Source organism: Mixophyes fleayi, chromosome 9, assembly GCF_038048845.1.
Source record: "Mixophyes fleayi isolate aMixFle1 chromosome 9, aMixFle1.hap1, whole genome shotgun sequence".
Taxonomy (NCBI): domain Eukaryota; kingdom Metazoa; phylum Chordata; class Amphibia; order Anura; family Limnodynastidae; genus Mixophyes; species Mixophyes fleayi.
In genome coordinates, this window is record NC_134410.1 from 11,972,692 (window position 1) to 11,995,892 (window position 23,201).

The following is a 23,201-nucleotide window of genomic DNA, read 5'->3' on the forward strand; positions in this document are numbered from 1 at the left end:
ATTGGTATAAGTATGGAATCACATAATGTAATACTTTGAAAATATTGTGTTCTTGGTGTATCCAGGAAATCAACGGATATAGCAATCAGACATTACAAGTGCAGGTATAGCTGATCTGAAGCAAGGGGGGTTCCAAAATGACCTGTATTGTTAAGAGGAGCGCAATGGGCAAGTTTTCCACTGTAACCCATTCCTTCGACATTGTTTTTCACCTCCACAAAGCCAAAAACTTTGACCAAATAATTACATCCTTGCCTAATTTCCCGGTATGTCAGGGAGAGCAGGCCACCCTCATAGATCCAGTTTCTCTTTCTTGCAAATGTGGTCATTGTGCAGGTGCCGTGATGAGGCGAATTGCATAAAATTTGCTATCCAAAAGATTAGCAAATATGAATATTAATGTTTATCTCTATCCACTGAACTCAGACCCACTAATACAAACAGTAAAACAAGGGAAAGATAATAACTATATTAAAAACACTTCATTTTTATTTCTTGTTTTATTCAAATTCAAAGGTAGGAACACGATTTGTTCCTCAAATCAAAAACAAGCGGAATAATTAAATGGTAAAAGGTAAAAAAGTACAACTCTGAGAGCAATCTAGACTCTGAAATTAAATGAAACACCAACACAGAAAATATCAACATTTAGTAAAAGATAATTTAATACATATATAAAATCATACACACAAATTGAACACCAGTGCTGTGTTGCAAAGACATATATATATATTACTTATATGGAAATAATAAATGCTCCTCTTCTAACATCTATATAAATTAATCAAGTAAAATTGAGCCAGTTGACACAAACAACTCAGATAGTGTTCATAAGTCCTGTTCTGACGCATGCACAGAGCAATTTCACAATTGCTACGACACGCAAATGAATTTACGTTCGGATATTAATCAGGTCTTATATCACTAACTTCATTTTCATTCACTTTTTCATTTCTATCTAAGCTGCATCTGTCTCATATCTCTCTTTCGCTCTCCATATTCTCCTATGGTGACTTTTGGTTCCAGTAATCTTTCTTTTGTTTATTTAGGAGATTTCCCAACCTTATGCTGACGCGCATTTCGCTTTGACGTTTTGTCAAGGTAAACCAACATCTCCACAAACCAGAAGATTTTAAAGAGACGAACAACCAATCACTTCACACATTGTCACTTCAACTCTGAGCCAATCCCATACAAGTGGCTCCTGCCAATCAAAGCCGACCACTAACCCTCTCTCCATTCGCTCAGTTAATTGACGTCCTGCACGACTTTCACTTTGCATGTTGGTGACCACTATTTGAATGACAGCTTGTACCAGCAATCCTTCTAGTTTAATTACAATAATAAATACAGAATTCCTCCAGGTTTTATCAATTCTATATATAAAGAAAGAAAACTCATAATCACGTTTCTAAATATACTTCTATTTCTTTATTTTGTGACTGACTGAAATATTAATATTATATATCACAAGAGTTTAAATTTTGTACATCACTAAATGGTGCTATGAAAGTGTCTGCTACGTGGGAAATTTAGTGTATCCACTGAAATAATGTGTATTAGTGATATGTGTTTATTGTGTAACAAAACTATATTATGTTCTAATGATATTTATTAATAAAATGTTATTTATCAAATGTATTTTTATGTGTATAAATTAGTGTCAAACAAAATTAGGTTTAACTAAATGCAAGTAAAAAATTTTAACAAAAAAAAAAAAAATGTAAAAAAAGTTTTAACTAGAGAAAGGAAGGAGAAAATTTTCCCTCAAATAATATTTGTATGATTTTTACTTGTGATATTATTTATATAATTTTTTCCGTACATTTTATTTTATTGGGTTAATATTTCCATTCCAAATGCTTCCAACTCCCTAGACTTACCACTGTGTACTTTAAGATAATGCCTGGCTATTGTAGTTAAAGGTTTGAATTTTGCCAGCTCTTCTCTTGCATTTCGGATATACTCAACGTGTTGTAAACGTGTTTGTTGTAAAGGATGGCTAGTCATTCCTATATATTTCAAATAGGGGCAGTACAAGCAATATACTACTCCTGCGATGTTACAATTGACAAAATCCCTTATTGTCCAAATCTAAATTAAATTTATCCTGACATTCTCTTGTTTGCTCTGTGTAATGACACCTCCTGCACGTCCACATCTATAACATCCTGTGATTTGATGCTTGATCCTTTCTGTGGGTGTATAATGACTATGAACTAACCTATTGTTTTGCTTTCTAATATCTGTCCAAATCTTTGTCCGTACATAATGCATTCCAGTGTTTTTGTAATACTATACATATTTCTGACCACTCTTCACAGAAGATCCCTACAAATCTGATTTTATTATCAGATTTTTTCATTTACTTGATGTTTATGATTGGTGCTGCATGATAGCGCCCCTCAACCATGTTTTCTTTAAGAGAGAGGGTTTTACTACCCATAAGCAAGTGACTCAAGACTGAAAATTACTGGGACCAAATACACTACCACGTTAAAATACATATAGCAACCAAATATATGTATAAAAAACATTATTTATTACTACAATCACAAATCCATCAGATATAATAAACAGTGACCAATGTGGCGCTCCAGAATCTAGAGTACTTATCATCTCTACACGGTCCAGATCCTCAAAGTTTTTGCTGGTTGGTTCTGTATTTATTTAATACTTATCTCCTAAAACATGCCAGCATGTATGAGACACATCTCCGTCTCTAGCTGGTATAAGATCTCACGGATAGGTCTTATGAGATTCCTATGCAATTAATACCTAGCACTTCATCCTTTGATGAAACACATTAGTGAGCAGCCATTCTAATAAACACATCTAATTCCTTTGGAAATGTGGCAAAGTTAAATGACACGTTCACACTGATTTTGGAAATGAACAGACACTGTTTAGCAAAATACTTGCAAATATCATCATGTGTCCCTGCAGTTATTCAGCTAAATCTTACACCCGTTTTTCACTATGTTCCTTATATATTTGACGTGTAAAACAGATAAGTCGCTATAAGGTATGCCACATCTGAAATAAATATTGTACGCTCTCTAAGAACCATGACTTTTTATTTTATCATTTAACCCCCTGACATTCCAAGAGAGGAGGCACCATCACTGGGCATCATATAAATATACTACTGTACATTGTAATATAAAAATATTATGGGATCATTAGCATTAATAGGAATCTCAATCCAATCTCCCTTGTGCACAGACCTGCACAAATATCTACAGGTACAGAGAAGGAATGACAAAAACATAACAAAAATAGTACACAAGACTAACCAAAAATGATAAACAAAAACAACCGACCTTACTAAACAAAAACCAAGGTTCCCTACTTCTATACCCGCCCTGTAAACTCAACTATAACTAAGGTATACCTACATCCCTAAAGTAATACTCCACTCAAAGCTCTGATCCATGAGTAGTGGTGATGTTAAAAAAAGGGGAACTTCTACATTTACTCTGTGGCCTAGGAGGGGGTCCTGGTGGAGGGGGGGTAACTTCCAGTGAAAATCATCTTAGAGTCATAGGCTCCTCCACTATAATATATTGTGTTACTATATCATATATGCATAAAGAATTTTTACCTTAATTTCCCCAACAGTATTTCAACTTCCCAAAGCAGCAAAGCAGTGCATTAATACGTATAACACATAACATTGTAATCAGCAAATAGTAAAAAAATCAGGAAATTAAATGTTCATGAGGAGTAGGAAAGGAGTGAGACCTGCAGTCAATATATTGTAAGTAAGATGGGATACAATGCGCCTTTTCCACAGATCCGGGAACATCTCCGCGGCAAACACTTCTCATCATCATCAGCTACTTATATAGTGCTACTAATTCCGCAGCGCTGTACAGAGAACTCACTCACATCAGTCTCTACCCCATTGGAGCTTACAGTCTAAATTCCCTAACACACACACACACATACACAGACAGACAGAGACTAGGGTCAATTTGATAGCAGCCAATTAACCTATTAGTATGTTTTTGGAATGTGGGAGGAAACCGGAGCACCCGGAGGAAACCCACACAAACACAGGGAGAACATACAAACTCCATACAGATAAGGTCATGGTCGGGAATCAAACTCATGACCCCAGTGCTGTAAGTGCTAATCACTAAGCCACCGAGCTGCCCAACTTTTCTAAGAAACCCCCAGGATTGTGTCCTTTACCCTCTCAGGCAGTCCCACAAATTACCTATCCTTGGGTGAAACCACAATTAGGAAGTAAAGAAACGCGTCAGTTCTGGAAAAGCTAGACTTTCAAAGCCTGGATTGAATATCTTTCCCTATTATTATTGTTGGTTGTGATCGTAATATGATTGTGACTTATTCAACCCTGTCTGCATGAAAGATACAGAGTAGTGGTGCACTATTTGAACATTGTAATATTGTTGTCAGCCGGCATTTGAATGTCAGATTGCTACATGATTTCTGCTATACATTCTGTAAGCACTTATACAGTCACAGGATAAGCACTGTGAATACCATTAAACTTGCCGATATATTATTGTGCACTTACATTATTAACCACCACCTTGCCTATTGATGCGTTTTTGGCCTAAGAAGCACCTTATGTGGAACTCTTTTTGGTCCCTGAATATTCTCTATGTTTGCTGGTTGTCGATTAACCCTTAGTTAGGACACTGTGAACTGCTCATTTGCTCAATAGTTATTGAATGTTTATTGTCATATACTGCTTGACATAAGCTTCTGACTGTATTTGATTGACATCCAACTATTTATAACTCTTCTTTGTTTTTTTCTGTATGTGATATTTTGTTTATTAAAAACTGTTTTACTTTTTTTTTTCAAAACTTAGGCTGATTATATTATTTTATTATATAATTTGTTTTACTTGCTCCAGTCTCTGAATAAGTTCAATGCTGGTAGATTACTATATTGTAGTCCCATAAATCTGAAGTTATTTCGTTGCCCTTTAATTAAATCCAAGTAAGACCTATATAGGAGCTGCCATCTTGAAAGAGGAGACATTACAAAGAGTGTACAATTTATATACAGAATTATACTAGCCAACATTTTCAATGAAATGATCCCTCTGTTAAAAAAAATATAAAGTAAAATAAATGAACAATTTACCGGTAAAATGTCTCTTTCCTGTCCACAGCTTTATTTCAATGATAATTATCAGAAGGTTTAATAATACATTTTGTAACATAATTACGCTTCTCTTATTCAAATATAAATTAATCTCTTGTGTTACCGATGATATCCCTACGTAGAAGAAGATTTATAATTGCTTTGTGTGGGAAATGTGTGAACTCTCCTGGGTCTCCACCTGCTGTATAAATACCATCTCGGCTTACACACAGATGGATAGTGAGACACTGATGGCACTCAGGGGTCCTGTCCTTCATTTCTCCCTGTTCTATTTTCTACAAATCCTGAGTAAAGGGGAACTGATACAAGAATGAGGCTTCCAGGGTGGATTTCCTGCAAAGACCAATGACAGGTAACCAATGAAATATAAATAAGTAAAAACAACACAATCTCTTCTCTCTTAATTTATATTATTCCGTCATGGAAGCTTCTATGGCATAGAAGAACATTTAGGAGCTACATATAACTAGTTTTGTCAAAGACAATCCTAAGAGTCTGTTTACACGTTATGGGGTTGATGCAGAGTTAGCTGCAATTGCACCCCAAAGCGGAGCCGCAATTCACTAACAAAGCTGCAATTGCAGGCATATGCAAAGCTGCCAAATACAAGCAGATCAGAAGTAAATGTGCCCGTCTTATGCCTGCCATATGTCACGTATATTTACACCCATTTGTTTGGTTGGAAAAATACGTATTTGCTCGCAGTCGATCACAAGAGGGTTCACTATTGTAGGCGACCATCATCGTAATCCATTATTTGCACCTGCCTTTGACCATCCGCAAATAATAATAATACGACTTGGAAAGGTGTATATATGTCTGTGCCCTGGTCCGAAATTGCACACACACGCCCTTACTGTACTTGTCCTACATTAGCGCTCACCTCTCCTCATCCATCCTACCTCTCCAGGTGTACACAAATCCGCATAGGCAGACACTCATGAACCCACTTTTCTGGGTATGCACAGAGGGATTTCACGCCCATATGCTGCGGTATCTGGCGTAGGATTACTCTGTGTTAGGACCAATGTATGTCACATTTCTAGCAAACGGTTGTCACATAATTGTTTACCAGTTATCTGACAGTGCAGCACAGAAATGTAATATGTTTTGTTTAAGGGGTTAGTCTCTAACAGTAGAAGAGCCTGAAAAATAAACTGTTTATGCTGGAACAACTACACACCATACTCATTATTAAAATTAAAGTATTTAGGATGCAAAAATGTCATTTTTGTCCTGCTGCAGCCCTTAAAAATGTATTTTTCCCCTTGTTTTTTTTTAAATAGACTTTTGATAGACGTTCTCTATTCACTTCAGACAGAAAGAGTAAGTATTTAGAAGACTTGCTGCCCTCATACAAACTAGTAACAAACAGAGAGAACAAATTATCCATCTGTTTCCACATTTATATTACATTTTGTTGAAATCACTGCCCTTACCTATAATATTACTTTGTAGGGGGGAAAATAATAGAATTGGTAAGAGATTAAATTTAAACTAAAATTAATAAAAACGTGTAAACTTTTCTGATGCTTTGTTAATTTCTAACTTCTAACCTTTTAAGATAACCGCTCTGTACTCCCTATATTTTCTTAAAACATTAAATAAAGAGGTTTTTTTTAAAAAAACGATAAGGTTGAAACCTCTCTAAGCTGCACCATAGTGTTTCACCAGTCACTGGGTGAGTCAGACCTACAATACTCCTGTCAACTTTTATTAAATGAACTAAAAGGTTTTGTGGGATAATCTGTTACACCTAAAGATACCGCAATGTTACCCTCACTTACCTTTTACTGTGTTACTTCTGTTGGAAGAGGCTTAACATTAAAATTTGACTTAACATCTAATTTTAAATTAAACTAAATTGTAATTTAGTGAAAAAATCCTCATTTATTTAATACAGTTTAATAGAGCATCACTTATAGACATAATTTACAGATCAAGGGACAGATTCATTAAAGAACACAAAACGACCATGAATTGCGTTGTTTTAAAAACGTCCATAAATCGGACATATACATGTCCATATTCAACTAGGAGCGATCTGAAGAAATGCCTCTTGTTGAATATGGGTCTAGGTACGCTCTGCTCTGACACACAAAACACTGCAGGATACATCCAATACATACACTACATGGACAAAAGTATTTGGCCACACCTGCTAATTATTGAATTGAGGTCTTTCAATCAGACCTGCTGCCAGAGGTGTTTAAAACCAAGCACCCAGCCATGCAGTCTGCAGTTGCAAACATTTGTGACACAAAATGGGTCGTTCTGAAGACTTCAATGACTTCAAGCATGGTACTGTGATAGGATGCCATCTTTGCAATAAGACGGTTCCATAGATTCCATAGCTGAAGAGTTCTGTACTTCCACTAATGTAAACACAAAAACTGTTCGGCGGGAGCTTAACGGAATGGGCTTCCATGGCCGAGCAGCTGCATGCAAGCCTCACATCACCAAGACCAATGCCAAGCATTGGATGGAGTGGTGTAATGCACACCGACACTGGACTGTGGAGCAGTGGAAACGTGTTCTGTGGAGTGACAAATCACGCTTCTCTGTTTAGCAGTCAGAGTTTGGCAGATGCCCGGAAAACGTTACCTGTCTGACTGCATTATATCAACTGTAAAGTTTGGTGGAGGAGGGATAATGATATGGGGCTGTTTTTAAGGGTTTGGGCTAGGACCCTTATCTCCAGTGAAGGGCAATCTTAATGTTTCACCATACCAAATCATTTTGGACAATGCTATGCTTCCAACTTTGTGACAACAGTTTGGGGAAGGCCCTTTGATATTCCAACATGACTGTGCCCTTGCACAAAGCAAGGACTACAAATACATGGTAAAAAAGGGGAACCAACTCCATATTAAAGTATATGTATTTGAATGCAACGTCATCACAGTCCCTGTTGGTGTAATGGTCAAGCACCCGAAAACTTTTGTCCATATAGTGTGTGTGCAATATACAGTCCCAAAAGAACACACAGAAATAATATTAAAGTATTCAATGATTGTCACCTGTTAATAATATAGTCATTAATGACAAAATTGTTAAAAAGTTTATTTTTTCATTTATGATACATGTCAGGATTTCTGCGCTTCCTAACCAATCACATAAACCAGTTAACAACTATTAGATTGAACAGGATTTGTCTCATAGAGCAATCAGCTGCTATTTCCCAAGATCCTTTAGGTGGATTTATTCAAATTTGGCAGCTCTGAGGAATCCTGATATGTGCGTCTGTATCCTTGTATATTTTTAGGTTAATGTATTTCGATGTATTGCACTTGTGTAATACTGGTTATCCTATCTGCAACCCAAGTTATATCATAAATAATAAATTCTTACCATTTATACACTTCAATCTTCAATTAAGAAGGTAGGTACTCAAAAAATACTGGCATTAAGTGGCCAATTCACATATACATATTGGGTCAAAGATGTCCATATCGGGAAGGCAGGATAGACGCCTCAACTTGGGACTGTTCCACCTAATTTGAGATGTTTGGGAGGTATGGTATAGGGAAGTAGGAGTTTGATACATGAGGTTAAGCGCAACTTATTGCATAATGGTGCCACCAGATAGCAATGGGAACAAGGGTTTAGTGCGCCTATGTGATCCAGTCAGATGGTTTTTGAATATAGAAGGAGAATAAATGTAAGTTTGTGTGCAATGTGTGGTTTGGTGACAATCCGTTAACATCATCTAGATTTTGGTGAGCTTGTCTGAAGAGATAGGTTTTCACGGGATGCTTGACGGTTTGGAGGCGAGGGTAAAGTCTTGTACGAAAGCGGGAAACCCTGAAAAAATTTTGTAACCAGGAATAGGGGCAGGTAATGAGTGTGGATGAGAGACGCAGACATTGGGCATCATGTATCACAAATTAGGGATGCGCCACAATATTATTGTATCATAAAAAACACATGAATGGCGGACTGCGTATTAGTCCAATTTATTTTATATAAGTGTTAAAAAAATTATACATATAGATAATAAATAATCTGTGTAAATTCTATTCAAATGAGATATAAAATAAACATAAATCAAATAATGATATGTCTTTTGTGTCTGGCCAGTACACTTAGAGATAAATGTTACTCTGTTATATCTCTATTTGATTATATGTTAAGACGTCTGATGTTGTGAGCTCAAAAATACACAAAGCATTCGAAAACATATATAGAAAAAGAAACAGACACGATGTGTCTCTTACTGCAGTGATCATGTGTTGTTTGTTCTCCTATATTGAATCCGAAAAGTGCCGTCTCAGCTGTTAAAGGGTGATACAATCTTTTGCTGTTTGTAAATAATTACGGCAGTCCATTGCAGCAACTACATATTAGAGGTTGTCACACACCGGCCCCATGGACGAGTACCGGCGTTGTTACCTCTGTCTCATCAACGGTGACCACGGTATCTTGGATCCAGTGTTTTAGTCTCAGTCTTCATCTGGCTCCATTCTGTGCATGTGTCAATCATTGTTCTCACTATAACCCCCCACGCGCTCCTATTGGCCCTGGTGCTTATGGAGCGCTATTTAAACCTCCCAGTTCCTGCTCTCTGGATCCTGTTCTTCAAGTTACTTACTCTTGTCAGGATTGGGCTCTCCTCGTGTGACTTACCCGTGGCTGCTGTGCATCATTGCCTCAAGATCTGCTGTGTTTAATCTTTGATGCCTTCATTGGAACTCTCGCTTTATGGGGTCTCCACTGCTGCATTCAGTGTCTCATCTACAGCTTCAGTCATTGGACTTCTCCATTTCACAAATGCAACTCCTAACTTCACTAGGAATCTCCTTCACCTGCTGCATTGAACTACCAGCTAAACGGATCAGCTAAGTCTTCATTATTGCTGTTTCTACTGAACTGTGTTGTATCAGTATATCAACTACTGTTACCTGAGTTACTCTTTAAACGGATTAGCTAAGTCTTCATTATTGTTGTTTCACTGAACTGTGGCTGTATCAGTACTCAATTGCTGTCACTTGTGTTACCACTTAAATGGATCAACCCAGCCTTTCATAATTGCTTTTTCTACTGAACTATTGCTGCAATCCAACTGTGGTTGTTTGAGTTATCATTTAAACGGATCAGCTAACTCTGTTATTATTTCCGTTTTCCTGAACCGTTGCCATACCAGCTATTCTTCTACCGTAGTCCTTAGTTACCACTTAAAGGGGTCAACTAGTTCTTCAACATATTTGTGTCTATTGAACTGTTGTTGTACCAGTAACTCATCTGCAGTTGCTCTGGGTTACCACCTAAACGGATCATCTTGTTCTTCATCGCATTTGTTTCTATTGAACTATCGCTGTATCAGTAATTCATCTGCCGTTGCTCTGAGTTACCATCTAAACGGATCGGCTTGTTCTTCATCACATTTGTTTCTATTGAACTGTCGCTGTATCAGTGGTTCTGCTGTTGTTGCTCTGAGTTACCGTCTGAACAGGTCTACTGCTTCTTCATCGATACCGTTTCCATTGGATTGCTCTTCTCAACGTATCAACTAACTTCCTCATCGTTATTGTCTTCAGTGAACTTTACCTGTTATTGTCATAATCCTTCCATATCTGGCTCCACCTATATTCCTGCATCACTCATTCTGGGAACCACGACCTGCAGTAATAGGTATGTGTAAGCCCATGCCCTCTCCTAGGGTCATGGTGAAAAACACCTATTGTTAGACTCTGTGCCCCAGTTCAAACATCTGTCATCTGCAGGTATACAGGACTCACTAAATTCTCCAGATTTCGTGACAGAGGTATATATAGATATATTGGAAAGTTGCCATCAGATCTCAATCCAAATGCTTAAGGGTTGTTCCTCCCAATTTGTTCTCAGTGTGCGTTCGGTTAAGATGTAGTTTCCAACACCGTGTTGCAAGCAGATTTTCAAGTGACACTGTGTGTCTGATATTCTTACATCCGTGTGATCTAGTTAAATGACGGAGTGCTGGTGTAGCTATATAACTCTCTGATGTCAGCAATAAAAGTAGGAAAATAGAGTCATGATCCACTGAATAAGTACTCTATTAAATTCTTAAGTCCAGAGTTAAAAACGCATAGAAATAGTTCAATCACTAACTAACGCGTTTCGTCGGCTCTGAGGCCAACTTTCTCAAAGATAGTTTGTGAGCATTTTCTTTGATATTTATAGAGCACACTTGTGATTACTTTTTCTTATATCGGTTTAAAAATCTCTCAATTTTCAATAGCTACATCTACATACATGATTCTTATATAGTATTTAAAACTTAACACACATTATATTCAAAAATAAAATATATTTAGAATTATAAGAAACTCCGTTATTTCAAAAATATGTATGTATCTATTCAAAAGTATCACATAGACATTCGGCTGAAGAGAAGAGAGAAAAAAACAAATTATATATTCTATATTCTTTATGTATCAATAATTTACGTTTCTCATAAGTATTTAAACATTGAAAACGTATTTAATAGTTTATATATAGAATTGAAATAAGAAAATAGAAATATATATATATATATATATATATATATATATATATATATAATAAAAAATTATTAAAAATATTCATTCTTAAGGGGAATCGAAACCACAACGCTATATTACTAGATAGTGGTGTAAATTGATTGAACCACCACTTCTGATGTTATCTATGGAGGAGGAATGACTTATATAATTATATAAATAAGAGAATATAAAGATATAAAAATGTAGATAAATAAATATAAAGATAAGTTAAATGGTATTTAATAATCTATAAACATATTGGTTAAATACATCTCTTGAGATATGTAAAGCTAATCATTTTTCTATACCAAAATATAATAAAGAAAAAACTCCAACGATGAAAGTAATATTTATATATATTAAAAGGGAATGAATAAATATATACTAATAAATCCCATATATTATGAACAGAATATAATTAAACGTATAGAAAGATATGAATCACAATATGAGTTGGTATGTATTATTAATCTCTCTATAATATTCATATTACACATAAGTATTTAGTAGAATTTTTAGATATTTTGTAGTTTTGTTTAGGGGAAATGAAACCCAAATCACCATCTAGTTAGAACAGAGTGTGAGACAATTACGCCACTGTCTCTAATGTAATCAGTAAGGATTAAAGACAACTATCATAATTATGGTTATATAATTATATAAGGAAATAGTGGAGATATAAACATGTGTGTATATATATAAAATTATATTCAAAAAGATAAACAATACCACGTTACAATTAGATATGAATAAAATAATTAAAATTAAAGTCTGTTGGTTAGTTATTGTTAATTAAATTCTAAATGTTCATTTAGACCTTCTGGTGTTAAAGTATGACGTTTTATAGATTCTATAATTGCTATTTTTAAACCTAGAGGATTGGCAGAATGTAAATCCATAAAATGTCTAGATACACTATGGTTTTGTACTTTGTTAATAATGTTCCGTCTATGTTCCATAAATCTTATTCGTACTGTTCTAGTAGTCCTACCTACGTATTGCAGGCCACATGGGCACTGCAGCATGTAGATGGCATAGGTAGTATTGCAATTATAGAAATCTTTTATGATATAGGATTCTTGCGAACAATTGGAAACAACTTATTTTTCTTTATGTTTAATATGTTGACAGGTAATACAGCGTGGTTTACCACACTTATAATTTCCCTTTATATCTCCCATTATACTGGGGACTTGTGATTCTTTAGTTTTTCTTTTTTTGAACCAAAATGACTTGGTGCTAGTAAATTTCTTAGATTTGTATTTTTCTTTAAAATTATTGTAGATTTTTCTGGAATGGTAGTGCTTAAAATAGAGTCTTGTTTTAAGATATGATAATTTTTGTAGATGATATGTTTTATTGCTCTTGATTTGTTGTTATATTTCATCATAAATTTTACATTATTTGTTATCTCAGTTGTTTTATCATCACCATTGCTTTTCGCTACAGACTTTTTTGGTTCTAATATTAGATTACGATCTAGCTGTTTAGTACATTCATATGCTGTTCCAAGAATTGTTTCAAATACTTTTATCATATCTTTTGCTTGTTTGTCAAAACTTTAAAATTTAGAACAGTTTCTCCTTATTCTATTCAGCTGATTTTTAGGAATATTCTCCAACCATGGTCTATAGTGTCCACTATTATTTGTGTCAACTGGCTTTTGATAATTTTCAGTTATTATCTTACAATCCTGTATTAAAAATGTGAGATCTAGAAAATTAACTGATTCAGTGCTCCAATTACAAGTAAATGATAAATTATAATCATTGTGATTAAGATGTGTGATAAATTCACTTATGGTGTCTGTTGGTCCGTCCCAAATAATAATCAAGTCATCTATGTAATGGCCATAGTACACGAGGCTTGCCCCATATATGTTATCCCACACATATCTAGATTGAAAGTGACCCATGTATATGTCGGCATAGCTAGGAGTGAACTTCGTGCCCATGGCTGTTCCAGTGATCTGTAAAAAATATTCTGAATTAAAAATAAAATAATTATGAGAAACAATGTATGTAATAGAATCTATAATAAATTGTTGGTGTCTACTCTCTAACTTACTTTTATGCAAAACTTCTTGAATGACTTCTATACCTATTTTGTTGAAAAACCCCTAATTTGTGATATATTTTATTAAAACTTTTGAGACTTGGCAAACCTCAATTGGGTTGACGACTGATATATTGTATATTTCAAAAAAATGTATATATAAATTTGTTAGAGCAAAGCCGTTTTATCTTGTTTTGATATTGGGCATCATGTGTCTGTTGAGTTGGGGGATAATTTGAGACAAGTGAAGAGATGTATGTTGGTGCAGTTTTGTTGATGGCCTTGTATGCACATAAAAGTATTTTATATTTGACTTGGTAGAATACAGGCAATCAATGTAGAGACTGACAGAGCAAAGCAGCAGAGGAAGAGCAATTTGCAAGGAAAATCAATCCACTGGCTGCATTCAAAATAGATTGTAGGGGTGAGAGTCTGGGCTTTTTCCAAATTTTATAAAAGTCTCTAATAGATCCAGAAAAACAAACACTGAAGTAGGATGAGAACCAGGATAGGAAATGTAGTGTTTGTATGAGAAAAGAGAGGTCCAGGAGAATTAGAAGCCAGTAATAGACATTAGATTTAGCAGTGATCAAATCAGTGACCACCTTGGTCAGTGGAGATTCTGTGCAGTAGAACTAAAGTCTGACTGCAGAGGGTCCTATAAGTTGTGTGCAGAAAGCATATGAAGTGAGTGTATGTAAGCTTCTTCTTAAGTTTTGGTCAGAATTTTTGGCAATGATGATTTTAGATGGTTTGGGTAAAATGGTTGAGAGGAGATTTAAGCGTATTAAAGATGAGTTTTGGGTTTGAAGCCTGAGCGGAGATGAGATATTGGAAATATGTTTGTTTAGCAGTGTCCAGAGCTCTTTGGTAGAAGTGGTGGATGCAGTGGAGATTTATGCCACTGATGTTCTACTCTGCGTGAGAGTTTTCTAAGGCATTGAGTTTCCTTAGTGTGTCACGGCTGAGATCGTGGTCGGCGCTGACAGGAAAGATTACCTGGAGCGACTTGATCAAGAACTGTTGCTAGGGTTTGATTAAGATGTGGGACTGCCCAATCAGAACAGAAGACTGTAGAAATTAGGGAAAGAAGTTGTTGCAAAGAGGTGGAAAGATGTTTAAAAGGAATGGAGTTGAGATTTCTCCAGGTATGTGGAGCTTGGAAGAGTTAGAGAGCAAAGAGGTTAAAGTGGCGGAGAACAGCTTTCAGGTGATCAGGTTATGGTCTTAGAGAGAGAAGGAGAGTTAAAGGAATCAGAAACTGAACAAAGTTTGGAGAAAACAAGATCAAGGAATTGGCCATCAACGTGAGTAGAAGAGTCGGCTCACTGAGAGACGCCAAGAAAGTAAGAAGGTTTAGTTTTGAGGCACAAGAAGAATGTAAATAATCAGTAGGAATGTTGCAATCACCTATGGTGAAGATTGAGATGTCAGAAGATAACAAATGAGGGGGCCAGACAGATACATAGTCAAGGAACTGTAGGTGTAGTCCAGGCGGGCAATAGATCACAGCAACACACAGAGAATGACTTCAAAATCCAGATAGTACTTCAAATGATAAGAACATGAGTTATGAAACCCGGATAGAAATGTGGATGTGCAATGTGAGGAAAGAAGTAGTCCAACCTTTTCTGCTTCCAGGTCTGGGGGTGTGCGTGAAATGGAGGCCACCATGTGAATGGGCTGCAAGTGAGGCAGTGTCTGATTGCGTGAGCCATGTTTCTGTTGTTGCCAGAAGGTTGAGGTTCTTTGAGAGCAAGAGTTCATTTATTAAAAACGAGGGTGAATTCAATAGGATTTTGAAAGTGATGGAAGACAGTTGTTGTGTTCAAGGTTTAGTGGGAAGAAAAGGGGAATATATCACCAGCTAAAGAAACAGAAGGAAATATAGGTAGATAGATAAAAAAAAAAATTATAGTGAGGGGGGTGAGCAGTTGTTGATTACTAGCCCTGTGCTAGTTCCTGTTATGAACAGTTGGTGCTAGATCCTGGTTCTCAGCAGTTGGTGATTACTGGCACTGTGCTAGATCCTGGTTCTCAGCAGTTAGGGATTACTGGCACTGTGCTAGTTCCTTGCACTGGGCAGTTGGTGATTACTGGTACTGGGCTAGTTCCTGGTATGAGCAGTTGGTGATTACTGGCACTGGGCTAGTTCCTGGCTCTAAGCAGTTTGGTAATTACTGGCACTATGCTAGTTCCTGGCTCTGGGTGGTTGGTGATTACTGGCACCTCACTAGCACCTGCTTCCTGTTACATCTGACATTCTTGCACTTTTTCTAAAATAAATATAGGCTAAAAATAAAATTTTAATTGATGTCTTCTCTAAAAAAACTGAAAAATAATATAATGTATTATGTACAAAGAATGTATATATATATATATATAGATAGACAGATAGATAGATGGATAGATAGTAATTATATGCAGTCATTGCAGAGATGCAAGAATCCAGCATGCATCGTAATATTCAAAAGGTAGTGTAAGTTTATACGAGTCCGTCAGGTTAAGCAGTAATCATAGGCATGACATGGTGTTTCAGCTCATGTTAAGTTATATTACTATGGGATACTAATCATTTATTTCCCTCTTTCTATGCAGTATAACTTTCACCAGTGGATCACTTGGTAAATGTCATCCCTGAGGACTGGACACCAGGACACCACAACATAGTGATGCATTGTGCCTCTGTAGATCTACATTACTTCCATGGCGGATAATGATTAAGCAGCTTGTTGGGTCCACTATTAGATCTGCATCCTGTACTGAACTTCATCATAATTTATTTGCACTTATAACTGGTGGATCTACATATGGAGCTCAAGAATGAGACTCTTGGTGGATTCATTCTATTGGGGTTTTCCGATATGCCTGACCTTCGCCTCCATCTCTTTTCTGTATTATTGGGAGCTTACATCATCTGCATTGTAGGAAATGTTGTTATTTTCATGCTTATCTTATCTCAGCCTCAACTTCACACACCGATGTATTTGTTGATGGGGAACCTCGCATTTGTGGATGTTTGTTTTACATCTATCATTTTCCCAAGGGCCCTGTATGGTCTCCTTTCTGGAGACACATACATCTCCTTTCATGGCTGCTTTGCTCAGCTTTTTCTGTTCCTTGCAGTAGGCAACATGGACAGCTTTATTCTGGCAATTATGGCCTTTGACCGATATGCTGCAGTCTGCTATCCATTACAGTACTTAGTAATTATGAACAGAAAGACATGTATCTATCTGGTGATTTTCTCTTGGGTAATTGTTAGCCTCCACTCCACCTTGTACACAGTCATGACGTCTTCTCAATCACACTGTAGTTGGGTTATTCACCACATCTTCTGTGATCTGCCGGTGGTAATGACGTTGTCCTGCTCAGTCGCTTCAGCTCTTCAGCAGATGGCTGTCTTCATTGAATGCGCTATAGTCATCTTTAGCCCAGTACTCTTCATCCTAGGATCCTATGTACTTATCATCAGTGCTGTGATGAAGCTACGCACCTCCCAAAGGAGGAGGAGAACCTTCTCTACTTGCTCTTCTCACCTCACCATGGTCATCATCTTCTACAGCACAGTTATATTTATATACTTTCGTCCAAGCTCCATCTATTCCCCGACCCATGATCGGGTGATCAGTATAGTGTACAGCCTTATTATCCCAATGCTTAATCCATTTATATACAGCCTGAGGAGCAAGGAAATCAAAGCTACTGTAAGAAGAGTTTTAAAATAGACATGAAAAAAAAATACTGCAACTAAAATAGTCTTAAGCATATTCTCTTGGCCCAAAATATTGGCACCCTTGAAGTTTTTTCTAATAATGCACCATTTCTATCATAAAATTGTCCAAATGAAAACATATTTTGTAATACACATATGTATTTCTTTGCAATTTCGAAACACGAAAAGCAAAACTATTTACTAAGTCACAGCTCATTCCACACATAAATCCTTACTTAGGCTGGACAGAATAATTGGCAGGTTTTAGAAGTAGTTAAAAATAGTTAGATTTCAAGCATGTGATTCTCCTTTGTTTTGAAACTGCAGGTGCCACAATATAAAAATGACCTCAAATATACTGCAAAGAGCGTGGAAAAAAGAAAGAAAGTTAGAGGTCAGACAGAATATTGTAGCCAAGCATGTACAATCTCAAGGCTACGAATCAATTTCCAGGGACCTTGATGTTCCCATTTCCTCCGTATGTAATATACAGTCAAGTCCATAAATATTGGGACATCGACACAATTCTCATATTTTGGGCTCTATACACCACCACAATGGATTTGAAATGAAACTAACAATATGTGCTTTAACTGCAGACTTTCAGCTTTAATTTGAGGGTATTTACATCCAAATCAGGTGAACAGTGTAGGAGTACAACGGTTACAACGGTGCCTCACACTTTTTAAGGGACCAAAAGTAATGGGACAATCGACTCATTTCATGGACATGTGTGGGTTATTCCCTCATTATTTCATCATCAATTAAGCAGGTAAAAGGTCTGGAGTTGATTCTAGGTGTGACATTTGCATTTGGAATCTGTTGCTGTCGACTCTCAATACGAGATCCAAAGAGCTGTCATTATCAGTGAAGCAAGCCATCATTAGGCTGAAAAAATCAAATAATTATCAGGCCCATGGCACTGTGGCCAACCTCTTGGATAAATAAAACTTGATCAAAGATTACAGTGCAAGATTGTTTAATTGATGGAGAAAGCACCTTGATCAACTGCCAAACAGATTCAAGCTGACCTTCAGAACAAGGTACAAAAGTTCCAACTCACACTATCTACCACAAACTCAATGAAAGGGGGTTATATGGTAGGAGCCCCAGGAGGGCCACACTGCTGAGAGTAAAAAATTCCAACTGGTTTTGCCAAAATACACCTGAACAAGACAAATTTATTCAGGTAGAATGTCCTGTGGACAGACAAGACCAAATTAGATCTAAACATTGTGGAGGTTCAGGGATGTGTTGGGGTTACTGTGCTGCATCTTGCACTTGTGCATGTCATCATGAAAGATGGAACTTACCAGGCCATGTTGGACTCAGGTGTCAGGAACCTCATTCTCCATTGAAGGGCATGGGTCTTCCAGCAGGACCCTAAACACACTTTACAAAGCACCCAGGAATGGGTCAAGACAAGATGCTGGACTGTTTTGTAGTGTTCAGCAATGAGTCCAGATCCCATAGTCCAAATCCCATAGAGTACCTGTGGAGAGATCTGAAAACAGCATTGGAAAAAGGAACCTTCAAATCTGGAAGAACTGGAGCAGATTGGAGAAGAGGAGTGGACCAAACTGCAGTACAAAGGGGCACAGAGCTTATCCTGGACTCCCAGAAGAGCAGGTACCCTCCCAGATCTCAGCGAAGCTGGGGCTTAATTACGCAATTTGCATCATCAAACCCTGCCCCTGAATGAATCAAGTCATTGCACAGCAGGAGACCGGTGACATAATCGCATCACAACACCTGTTCCCACACTTGCCATCTGACCACCCATCTGGCATGTCCCAGACAGGGGATACTAAAGGTAGAGAAGTGTGGGCTATGGTAAGCGGTTTTATTGCAGTTATTTTGACCAAAGACTGTGCTATCAAGTAGCCAGTCTATGGTGTCAATCATCTTATCAATCCCATTAATTTTTATTTTCTGATTAAAAAGAATATACACTATTAATTTCAGAGTCAAAAACAAAGGTTCTGTATGGTTAACAGAGAGAGAATTATGGAGACCAAATGCTGCTGTCCATTTCACTTTATGCTTAGAGGAAATTGTGAGTTATAGAAAAAAAATTGCAGGGGAGACAATATTTTTGGCTATGACCTGTATACACTGCACATTAACGGCAGACTTCTTGTTACTTTTGACCTAAAAAAATCATATTCACATCATGATTGTAGTATTGAAATTGTTGTATTGTTAATGCCATAATCTGTTCGTATAACGAATAATGGAACAGGATTTGTGAAACTGTATAATATGTATTTTTCATTTGGTAATGTTTCATTGTGATGTCCCTTAATATATTATTATCCTCAATTTACACACTCATTAAACTGTTGGAAAACATGTAAATTGAAGGAAAAGGACAACTCCTTACCAAGTAATGATATGTAAGTATGTGTAGTACAGTATTATATCTTGTCTCTATTGCGTTACACAGTTCTTGTACCTGTACTGTGTTTGCAGTACAATGTACAATTCAACTCAAAATCATAGAACTTAAATTTGTACAACCCCCTAATATAAACACGTATTTACTAACCTGGGGGAACCCCTTGCAGGAGCCGTGGGGGTCGGTACTTGAAGCCGTTTTTCCCAGGGCCCTGCCAGTTCTGTTATACTAAACCAGAAAACCAATTTCATTCACCCTTTTACTATGATGATGGATGAGGTCTGGGTGGGAGGACCGATCAGAAGCTGCAAATTCTAGATTGGGTTTAGTAGACCGATGTCCTGGATCCCCTTCTGCCTGTACCTAGGTGAATGCAATACTTAAAGGAACCAATATTAGTGTCTTCTTTCCCCTCTTGTATTATTATTAGTCCTTGAGCCTTTGTTACATTTTATAGACATTACTGTGAACAGTCACAGGATCCTTCAATGCACTAAAACCAGAAACGCCGCATTGGAGAATACGAGGAACCAAACCAACCAGTTTCTCACCTGATCCCATACGGGACGAAATTATCCTTTCTACCCAACTTGGCCACCAATTCTCTGCCTTCCCATCTTTTTAGAAGTCCACTTATGGGTGTTAGCAATAATTTGACATGTGCTATCAGCCTGTATATAAATACTGACCACTATCATAGATTCTTCAAATATATAGATATCTAGGAACGTTAGTCCATTTACATATCGTATCTTATGTGCATACGCCAAAACGAGACTTACGCCAGTGAACGCAATCGCATGCAATTCATGTCTGCAGGCAAAAGACACTACCGATCATTATTCAGCTTAAATGAGACAATGGCTGATGTCCATAATAATGTAGATAATATAGTATTAATATGCAAAATAATAAATAAATAAAAATAATGGTGTGTTAAGTGAGCAGAATTTTGCCCTATTCCTCAGCCACCCTAGATACGGCCTACATGACCTTTCCATAAATTGGGTCATCTCATAGAAATGTCAAACAGAAGATGTCGGATTCTGGTAACCTGTTTCTGCAGTTTTCTGGTGGGGAAGAACCTGACATGGCTTTGGAAAAAAGACGTTGAACAAGAATATTAGTTGATTATTTTAGCGCCAACTTACACATTGGTTGGCCATGTAAATGTAATTTTTCTAGGGGTGTCATCTTTTAAGAGGTGTTCCCAAAGCTTTAACCTACAATTACCTCAGCAGAATTCCAATTGCCTCAAGGCTTTAAATCTACTTTTTGTCTGCTAAACATTATTTATATTTTTGCTTATAGAAACTCTTAAGATTTCACTGTAGCTCATCCCGCTAATCTATGATTGAATTTAATTGAGATGCGTATAAGAAAATAATCAAAATAAATATGGGAGTTCTAAAGAGCGCTCCACTTTCCATTGCAGCACAAAAATAATCTCAAACACCTATACACAAGTTGATAAAAGTATAACATAAAGTGAAAGAAATAGTTAAGCACTATCAATATCTCACAAAACACAAAAGAAGTGATGTGGTAAATAATATATATTCCTAATTACAATTCGATGTGTGAATATGTTCTTCAAAAGTTCTCAACAACGTGACCCAATCACGTTAAAAGGAAATAAAAGCAACAATAGTTTGATATTGTATTAGAAACAGATAACCTATTTTTTTTAAAAATCAATAAAAAACATTATGGTAATAGATTTATTGTGTTAGTAGACCATTTACTCAATTTTTTACTGAACTTTCCTTAATGAATCAGGCCCAATGTAAGTATATCAAATAAAATCTAGTGCAATATATGCTATAAACTATTTTATTATTACGGTACACTTAGACAAAAATAGCTCATATTGTGGCACTTGGGATACTTTGCCACCTTCTAGTGGAGGAAAGAGTGATGGTTTCTCTGGGAAACCACAGCCTATAGGTGCAGAGAGGGTTAAATCTGCATGAACACACACACACACACACACACACACACACACACACACACACACACACACACACACAGCAGACCAAGTGGAGCACCTGGGTCTAAGCAATCAAGGGATCAGCTACAGTATTGCTGGGGAGTAGGCATAAATAGCTATCTTGTGTTGTGGTTGGGAGACTGCTGCCAAAAAGTGGTCAGTGACCAGTTAGGGATCTCACTGTGATAGCCAGAGTTTAGGGCTATTATCAATATTAACAAAAAAAAAATAATTTAGTGGTGTAGATACTCCTAGCACATAGGATGCACATCTTTACAATTTTCTGAGATAACTCTGGACAGCACTTTTAATTCAGATGTTAGAGTAGAGGTAGGTTGTTCGATCACACTGGACTGTCATCCCTAACGTGTTTCGGACAGAAAAGTGGCCATTTTCAAGGGCAGGTTCAAACACTATCTAAGCCTGAAAGTATGTGCACCATTTGGTGTCCAGAAAGTCTTCCACATACTGTTGAGGTGTGCGTAGAATCCCCGAAACCAAGAAATACTGCACAAAGACAAACAAAAGCTACAAACCACAAGGTGGCGCTGCTTAGAGCTTCCACTGTATGCTCACTGCTGTAATGTAGTTTGTTGAAAATATTGCTTGTGGAATACACTTGGATAGATTGTGTGAAACCCCTCTGGCCTGGTGGTGTGCGGTCACTTACTTGGGGTATCCTGTTATTGCGTTGTACTCCACTCGCTGCTGCCCTCCTCTTCCACTCTGGCTATAGCGTCTTTGTGGCATCTGCGACAAGGAGATCCCATGAATACTCAAGAGTTTAAATATGTGTGTGGTGTAGAGTGGCCACCAGTGACGGTAGATTGTAAACTTAAATAAATATTGGGCACCCGGCCATCTCGATTGAAATAAACGAAAACTTTATTGCAAACACCCTTTCCTCCAGCACATAAGCATGACGCTTACACTCATTGCTTACTACAACTCCTCCAGCACAGTTCTTCAGCAGATGTTACATGCTACTTACAACCCACACGCCTCCTGCATAGACTTAGTAGAAATAGGACCAGAGGACCTTCCATTAAAACCCTTCTGATGCTGTTAACTATTCTGAAGGTGACACTTCCAGATTACTCTTGACTTAAAACAGTCAAAGTGAGCATCAACATATGTGGACTCATTTTCCGAAGACATTCACTCCACTTCCCATGCCTCTCCCGCCACGCACACACTCTTCTTATAGGGTCTCTCTTTCCCCACTGTACACCACAATTGACTCCCCTGGCAGCCACCAGGTACTCACCCCTCCAAGGCTTTCTCTCCCCATCATGTCTCTCTGCAGGCAATTCCTCCTCCAAAAGCACCCTGTACCTTTCCGGGACCTTCTGCTTGGGGGGACACTCCCATTCACACTGGTGTCTCTTCCTGGGGTAC

General features: G+C 37.2%; 1 protein-coding gene across 1 annotated transcript in view; it reads left to right on the plus strand.

Moving 5' to 3' along the window:
• Positions 1-23,201, plus strand: part of LOC142101950 (uncharacterized) — a 389,962-nt gene that overhangs the window by 91,840 nt on the left and 274,921 nt on the right. The gene's annotated exons all lie outside the window — the stretch shown is intronic.